At 39.0% G+C, this 9,206-nt stretch overlaps 1 pseudogene; it reads right to left on the bottom strand.

Moving 5' to 3' along the window:
- Nucleotides 1–4,169: 4,169 nt before the first annotated feature.
- LOC119573608 lies at nt 4,170–8,779 on the bottom strand (annotated as a pseudogene).
- Between the last annotated feature and the right edge of the window lie 427 nt (nt 8,780–9,206).

Here is a 9,206-nt window from a genome sequence, read left to right as displayed (position 1 = left end):
GGGGTAAGGATCCCCCGGGAAAAAAAAAAAATGGCAACCGCAAAAATTTAACTTCAACGTCCAACTGTCGTCAACAAGAAGAATAAATGTGAAAAAAGAATTGTACGTCATAACGGTCCTCGTCCGCAACTGACAAAATAAGGGCAAAAGAGTATATCATAGATCTTTAAAACCTCAACAAAGGCGCAACAAACCCTTTTAATAAAATTTTTCAGTACTTTTGTTCAGCTGGATGCAGATGAGTGAGTGATATGTGAGTGTGAGTGTGGGTGTGAGTGGATGAGTGAATGGTGACAAATTTTCTCAAAAATCAGATATTCTAAACTGCTGAGGTGCCTGTCTCTATCATGTTGACTACATGGAGGGGGTCCTATAAAAAAAATTTGCCATACAATGAAGTAAATGGCCGGGAAAATCTTAAATGCACCTTTTGTAAAACTTGATGGCAGTCATAAATTTCCCCAAAACAAGTATCTATCACAAACACATGATTGCTTAGGTTTTCCCCAAAACACAAGAAAATTCTAGAGGGTTAAAAGGGTGTGATTAAATAAAGAATAACAGTTTATTTAAAACCCTAGCCCTACATTAATAAAGGGATGTAACTCGGGTCACACTGACTCAAAAAAAGTTGCGTCGAACGAAAATTTTGGTCTTCCCCTGTACCTACTATTGAAACTCGAGCGTGATCTATTGGGCGTTTATAAACCCGGGTTACTCAGGCATCCCTGTTCCTATGTTTTGGGGAAGTATAACGCTAAAAAATAAAAATAATAAATTTTTTTGTGTTACAACCTGCTCTATCGCTGTAAACATGCACCATTGGGCAATGTAAAAAAAGTTTTCGGTTATCCCATGGTGTCAACAGCAAAAAACCAATTCATGGGAAAAAAAAGTGGTCATCTCTTGGCCCTTTTTCCCCGTTCCAACCCACTGGGAAAGGGGAAAAAAAGTGCGGTCGGTCGGGGGGTGGGGAGGAAAGGAAAAAATTATAGTCCATGATAAAATAATCAGCCATTAATTCGTTGTAGTTGAAACAATACAAAAACTCTAACAATGAGAGATTAAAATTTAAAAACTTAAAAATGAACAATATCCTGTTTGTTGAACCCCATACCTAATCACCCCCGAATGTACTAAGGTCGAAAATAGTATGTGATGGCCTTTTTCTGTCACTTGACTTTTACCCAACAATCCAAAGTGGAGTGACTGCACATACGCTTAACACATTTATGGGGGAAAAAGGGGGGAAAAAATGAAAAGGCCCCCAAAAAGTGTACTCGTGGTTTGAAAGGGGTTTTACTGTAAAAGGGTTTAGCGATTTCAAGATGTTGTTCATATTGTGAGCCAAAAGGGGGCAACGCCCGCTGCGTAAAGACGTTTTTGAACGTAATGGGAGTCAACATCTTCGACTCACACACATGTAAAGGGGGCACACCATGTCTTAGGGAAAAAGCTGGCGTGGAGTCGCGTGTCCGGGAAACCACCTGTTAGGCAAGGGCGGTGCCATCGGGTCACTCGAGCGGGGGGCACAAACGGGTAAAACTGGGTCATCCTCGTGAAAGTGCAGTGCAGGAATGGGGGGGGAGCGAGGTGAATCACCGATTCCGTCTGTTAATGACCCTCCAAAATCATTGTAAAGGGTTTTTTTAACTCTCTCACGGGCTAAATGAACTCTTATAAAAGCTCTCTATTTCTTCATCCTGTGGCTGCTTTGGACCCTAATTTGAACAATCTTTAGGTGTACCTATTGTTATTTTTTGTTCTGAAGCCACCGTTCGCTCACACTACAAAATTTCCCCCAAATTTTTTTCTAAGCGTTTTTTTAACTAAAAAAAATACCCCCCAATTCCCGCTTTCTTCCGTGGGGTTTACCTCTCCAGTAGAGCACTGCCATCATTTATATCTTCTGTTCTTTTGCCATCGCTAACTTCACAAGTCCCCACAGCATCTCATTTTGAAAAAAAGTTCCTCAAGTAATGCAGTCATCGGGTTCGTTTCTCATGGGCCTTATATTTTTGTCAAAGGGTTTTCAACGTGGGGCAGCCCGTCCCTTTTCCGAAGATTTTTAGCACCCCTTCTGCTCCGGAGCGATCCTGATTGCCCCTTAACCAGGGGGTTCCCTTTACCTCCAGTCATGGTTTTTTTTAGTGACGGTAGATTCCAAGTTACCCCCACCATTGGCTTTGGTTATCTTGGCGGGGGGGGGGGGTTGTTTACCGGGGGTGCCATTGATAAGCCCCTCCAGCAGGGTCCATGCCGTGTGGAGAACAAAAGCACGGACCTGCTCACTAAAAACCAGGATATACTCCCCTGGGCATGGGGGTTGATTCAGACGTGCATATATGTATGATAAAAATTTTTTACTTGCTTCTTTAATGTTTGTACCCCTAGTTAACATATTGTTTTTCCCCCACCCTGCCCTAATACTGTTTTTTTTTCGTGCATAGCACATGCAAGCATCCCTTTACACTGTTCCTATGCATATGGGGATGCATAAATATTCCTCCGTTATCACCACAACCCTGCACATCATTCCATGTATGTTTTTTACAACCTACATATTGCAACACACATTTATACCTATTTGTAACGTACGTATGACCATACATACCACTATATATACTTAGCACACTATATGCGTAAAATACGTTTATGAGTAATAATATTCCCCCCCCTATTTGTGGTGGGCACGTGGAAACTGTCGTGCATTTCATTTTGCTACATTTCGTACACAACCCACACCAAAACACCACAACACATACATTATGTTAAAACCACAACAAAACCCCACCACACCACACACACAACACCACAACCACACCCCACCACACACACACACACAACACACACAATGCACCACATCTATGCAATTATGTCAAAATACATTATACACACACTATATTCATACACCACACACACCCCACAACACACAACACACACACACACACACACACATATATATATATATAATATAATATTATTATATATAAAAAATTTATTATAAAATTATATAATATATATATATATTTTATAATTAATATAATTAATAAATATTATAAATTAAATTATATATAAAATATATAATATAAAAATATATATTATATACATATATATATAATATATATATATATATATATAATATATAATTATATATATAATACACAACATGACTTTTTTTACATTATAATATATACCATATACTACATACGACACACACACACATACATATACAAAAAATACATATACTACATACGCACAAATAATTCTGTGTAATATACACATTTCCCCATGTCAAGACGTGACATACACATACGTCTTGTATTTTTTACACATATATCCGCAAAACACAAACACAAACTAACCGTGTAAATTACACCCAAAACCCCAACACACACAAAACACAAAAACACACACACAACCCACCAAAAACCCCACAACACACACACACAACACACACACCACAATAGGATGGTTTTGGGAAGATAAGGAGGGGGTTTTGGGGGTTGAGGCTTAGAATGGTCATTTAGATCTGGAAATTTTTTTTGGAGGTTCGCTTTCTAGCGGTTGCTAACCCTACCGGCTGCGCTCTCGTGCCACGCCCCCGGGCGTTTGGGCCCCCATCGCTTGAATCACACGCTTCTTTAAATACGTATTTATCTGGCGGATTTTCTGTCAAATGGCTGATTTCCCTCCGCTTTATGGTAACCATGTTTAATATTTATATATTATATATAAAATTATTTAATTATATATTATATAAATATGTAATATATTATATATATAATACATATTATATTATATATATATATATTATATATTATATATATATATATATTTTAAAAATGTTGTATATATATATATATATAATATATTATATATATATATAGTTATATATATAATTTATTTTAATGTATGTATATATATATATATATATATTGTGTGGTGTGTGTGTGTTGGTGTGTGTGGTGTGTGGTGGTGTGTTGTTGTGTATGTGTTGTGTGTGTGTGTGGTGTGGTGTGTGTGGTGTGTTGTGTGTTTTGGGTGTGGGTGTGTGTGTGGTAAATTTTGAATTCACACAAAAGCACCATACAAGGTGAATAGGGAATTCACATAATAACCTATATTTAAAAAATTGGGTTTGAATTTTTTTTAAAAAAGGTCTTACTTTATTCCTTTACGCATTTGCGCTCCAGGAAAAGCCCCGGGGGGTAAGCGAAGGGTTTCTGGAAGAGAGAAAGGGAAAAGGTTATTGGCGCTCAGGAAAGGAAAACTTGGCAACTCTCCAATTCTGGCATGGTTGAATTCTTGATTTTCTTTTTTTTTCCCCCTTTTTCCCTCATAGCTGACTTTGAGATTTAAAGCTATAATATATATATTAATTTATATAATAATTTATAATATATATATTATATAATATTATATATGAGATTTGGGAGAGAGAGGATTTGTGTGTGTGTTTTCTGTCTTCAAAAAAAACTTTATTTCCCTTTTTCTCTGATGATTTGGCGATTGGAGTCTCAAGAGTTCGGATTAGTTTTTTTCTCTTTCCCTGAGGTTCGATCGAGTACGTTACTCCTGCTAAATAATAATAATAATAAAATCTGACATCAGCACTTCCATTTAAGACACTGAAGCAAAGTTACTTACCCTTTACACACGCATCAAGATATTTGGCTTCCATAACCCCCTGGTAGGTTATGTCGCCGTGTTCCTCGACCATTTCACTGATCTCCTGACGAGGCGTTGCTGGATCTCTGGGTGCTGGCAAGTAGGATGGACGCAAAGGCCAGCGTGGAGGCCGTGGTATCGTAACCGGCGACCAGGAACAAGACACTTTGGGAGATGATGGTAATTCATCCAGTGCTGTGAGAATGAAAATTCTGCATTTTAATCACTATCCGTAAAATTAGGCAAGTTCTATGATGTCAGTGCTGTAAATGATAGGTATGTCTTAAATTGCATGCTGTAAACATTGTAAACTGCTTGATATGAATTCATTTAGTTGAAAGGGTTCTACTCACCTTTGCTTGGACTTGGATGTTTTTTATTGCCGTCTTGCATTGCTTGGACTCTTCGGGATCGCCAGTGGAGATTTCTGCCTCTAGCAAGAGATCCAAAAGTCTCCTCTTTTATTCCACTTTGCCTCGCTCGCATGGTTTCAAAGGGTAACTTCCGTAAGAATCAGTTGCGGTACTTTAAATCTCATATTAAATATTTTGGCAAGCTTGGGAAGAAGCTTACGAAAACAATTCACACATCATTCCCGGGGTTTAATTTTGAAAAAAGGTGTCACTTTTCAGCAAATTCTGGCTTTTCATCCCTAGTGAATTATTCAATACCAAGGCGCAGGAAGCAATTGTGTCCATTTTGAAGCGGCCAAAAAATTTTACTTCATGTCGACAAAGGGCTTCGTGCGTGCTTCCTTCAGCAGAGGAGACGAGTTGGTCGGCCTTTTTGCACACGAGCGGGAACATCCCCTTCATTTTGCCTGAGGTGAACGTGGGAGACATGATGGCTCTCAGTTTCTTCCACTCTTCACCTGTCTTCATAGTCACATGTTGGTTAGTACTCTGTCCCCTTTTCCTTGGCAACTCCATGGTCCTTCTGCCATAAAGTGGTCAAAGTCCTTTACGTAAATGTGCCTCATGAGTTCTGGATCGCCCACCCAATAACATTGGCTCATGGAAGGAATAAGGCCGAGAACTTTGATCCACCATAGTTGAAGTAGGCCTGTTAAGAGTGGAGGGATGTATCATGATACTAAAAAAATTTTACAAATATTTGTTGTTTTTTTCTAATCACTGTGACGTCTGATGCTCAGTAATACAATAGTTCACAGAAAAAAATACTTTTATTACCTTTTTTTCAAATTTACATCTTTTTTTTTGGGGACAAAGCCTTATGCGCATGACGAAAAAGGGACCCAGGCGAGGGGGCCACCTTTACTGTCCAGTATCTGTGTTTTCCCCACCAAAAATATCCCCAAAACGTGCTAGCGCCGACCCAACAGCGCCATTTTACTCCAATCATCCGGTAAAAAATATTTTTAAATCACGGGAATTCAGTGGAGGATGAAACTTTTGCAGGGGGTTCATGGAACTAAAAACAAATGCGATTCTTTTTTTTTTATTATTTAAAAAATAAAAGTGGAGGAAGCCCCCCTTGGCCCAGCATAACCTGCATTTGGGGGGACAAGGGGTTTATCCGGGTGTGAGTTAAAACCCTGCCCAAGACTGGGTTAAATGGCTCCCTCAGATCAACTTTCTCCATCACCCAACCCTAAGTCCCTTTAAAAGAAGCACTGTCCTATTTTATGCAAGGGGGGTTGTGACTAATCTTATTACATTCATGCTACAGATTTTGGAAGATAGTGGGTTCCCCCACAAAGCTAACTTTTTTATCCATACAAAAATCTAGGCTGAACAAGTTTTTTCCTGGTTTTTAAATTTTTGAGTTGAACCGAATTAACTGGAACTATCGTACGATTGAACATAAGCCCAATATAAGTTATTTTAAAAAACCCGGAAACGGGCCCCTGTTAAAAACGTACTTAGCGAATAATAAAGATGTTTTTTAACTTTTCGTTAAAAAACTGGGGTTTTTATCAAAAACTTTTAAAGCCAAATTTGCCCAAAACTGGTAATCAAAAAACCAAATGGGAACCCTGGTTTTCACTTAAAGTGGAAATGGAAAGCAAAAGGTGGGAAACGTAATATTGTGTATTATGATATACAATATGATCTTTTTACCCCAACTCACTCTCTCTCACCCCCTCCCTCTTCCCCCTTCCTTCTCTCTCTCTCTTCTCCCCCCTCCCCCTTTTCTTCCCCGCTTTTTCTTCATCCCCTTTCCTTCCTTTTTTACCCCCTCTCTCTTCTTCCCCTCTCTCTTTTTTTCCCCCCCTCTACTCTCTTTTCCCCCCCCACCACGCAAACAATTATTTTCGCAAAAAAATTTAAAAAAAAGCGTCACGCCCCACCCATTCAAACTCATTGGGAAAGAGTATGTGTTGTGAGAAGCGGGATGTCAGAGGACCCTGTGACAAAAAGCGTAATTTTTTAGTTAAATCTAGCGTATGTGTATGGGTGAAAAGCTGGGTGCAAAATATAAGTTGGGAACGTGAAAGTAGCCGAGGAGAGGCGTGTGCGGGGAGAACCTCCAGCGCAATGGGTAGAATAAATTTATTAGATTAGGTTAAGTCAATTTATAGATCCTTTTTCCTTTTTCTATTACCAGGGAAAAGGGATATAAAATTTTAAAATGATAAATATTTTTTTAAAAAATAAAACGTTAAAAAAATGAAAAATTGAAAAATGTAAAAAAAAATGACGTAAAAAATAAAACCAAAAATACAAAAACCAAAAAAGTTAAAAAAAAGCACCAAAACCCAGGGTCCTTTCCAAAAAAATTCTTAGCAAAAGTCTTCACTTCCTGATCTATTTAAACTTCGAAAACCCTTTCTTTTAAGGAAAGGGTCCCCCGTTGTTCTTACCGGGAACTTTGTAAAAATTTTGGTTCTTTTTAGAATTAAGTAAAAAAAAACAACGTTAAAATAAAGGGCCCATTATATAAAAAACACGATATTCATATAAAAAAATAGTAAATCGTCACTGACTAAAATGAAAAAATAAAAGAACTTTTAAAAGACCACGAAAAATAAAAAAATCCAAAAAAAATTCGAAAAAAAAAAAATTTTAAAACGAATTGAAATAAAAAAATGCGGAACTTTGAGATGTAAAATTTATAAAATAATAATATTAAAATAAGAAAAATAAAAAAAAGGATTCGTCCAATAACATTCGTTTTGTTTAAGAGAACTGGTACCAAAAATACAATTATACATTTTTTAAAAAAAAGAGAATAAAAAATAAAACGGTGCCGTTTGGGAAACACCATGTGCGGGCTCCTCCTTACTCTCGTGAAAAAGGGTTTTGCCCTGGGCTTCGGCGAAGTGCCACGACCGAAGTCCGGGTCCCCCTCTTTTCCCGGATGAAAGGGAGCTCTTGGAAAGAAATAGCCCCCCCCATTTAGTTTTCCACGCGTGGGGGGGAAAACTTCCCACGCGCGCTCTTAAAAAATGTTGCCCCTCGATTCTTTTTTTTTTAAAACCTTAGGTACTTTTTCCAGGCCTGGGGGAGGGTGTAGGTGAGAAAGATATCTACTTTTGTTTTTACCCCCTGAGTGAACCCCCCTAACGAACCGCCTTGCCGGGGGGGGGGGGGGCTTTGGGGCCCAAATGATCGTGAGCTCTGCAGCAAAAACCACACCTTTGGGCCCTTTTTATTCGGGTTAAAAGGCGCTTGATCAAGGCTCGGTCAAGCCCAATGACGGTAAAATATGGCTAGGGTCAAGCAGTACTTTTAGTCGGTAGCGCATAGGTCCCGCGACGCCATCATACTATAATAGGGGTGCTTATTTTCCTCATTACCCTGTGGCTTTGGGAATTTTTTAAACCCCAAATATAGCTTCCCCCCGTTGACTCCATGGTGGGTGGGGGGTGAGGATGAAGAATTCTTTTATAGTAACTACAAATTTACAAAGATCTCTCTCTCCCCGACGACCTACCAATCCCCCGACCATTCCTCTGAACATCACGTATTGTCACTTTGGAACTTTCCCGCTTCCAAGGGGAGAATGGGAATCGTAAGGTTCCCGGGCTCCCAACCAGGTAAAAAGGGGAAAAGTCCTCCTCAATCCACTAAAGGAAAACTTACCTGGAATTAAAACATTTTGTAAGTAAGTACCCCGTTGAAAACCATTGTGGTGAATCAATCATGATCTTGAATTTTCGAAATACATCGAAAAAAAGTTGAAATATTCAAAGTATCCCGCTCACCCCCGCGAGATGGTAGCCTGTATTGAGGTTTTGCACCAGACAAAATACCGTCTGCGTGCGATATCACATTCCTGGGTCCCAAATTTTTGTCCTTTATTTGGTTAGACGTGCTTGATCAAGGCCGTCAGTCAATGCTGTGTAATATGCTAGGGTCAAGCAGCACTATTAGTCGTAGTGTCATAGGTCCCGCGATGCCATCAGTACTGTAATAGTGGCCTGCGTATTATTCCTGTCTTATTTTACCCCCAACTATGGACGGGGTGGGGGTTGGAGAATTTATGTAAATCTAACAAGTAGGTTCCCTTTGGACTCCATGGGGCCGGGATGGTTTCCAATGAATATTTCCAACTTTAAGAGTGCCTCAATT

Source organism: Penaeus monodon, chromosome 5 (assembly GCF_015228065.2).
Source record: "Penaeus monodon isolate SGIC_2016 chromosome 5, NSTDA_Pmon_1, whole genome shotgun sequence".
Lineage (NCBI taxonomy): Eukaryota > Metazoa > Arthropoda > Malacostraca > Decapoda > Penaeidae > Penaeus > Penaeus monodon.
Note: the sequence above shows the minus strand (reverse complement) of the source record. Positions and strands in the feature narration are given on the sequence as shown.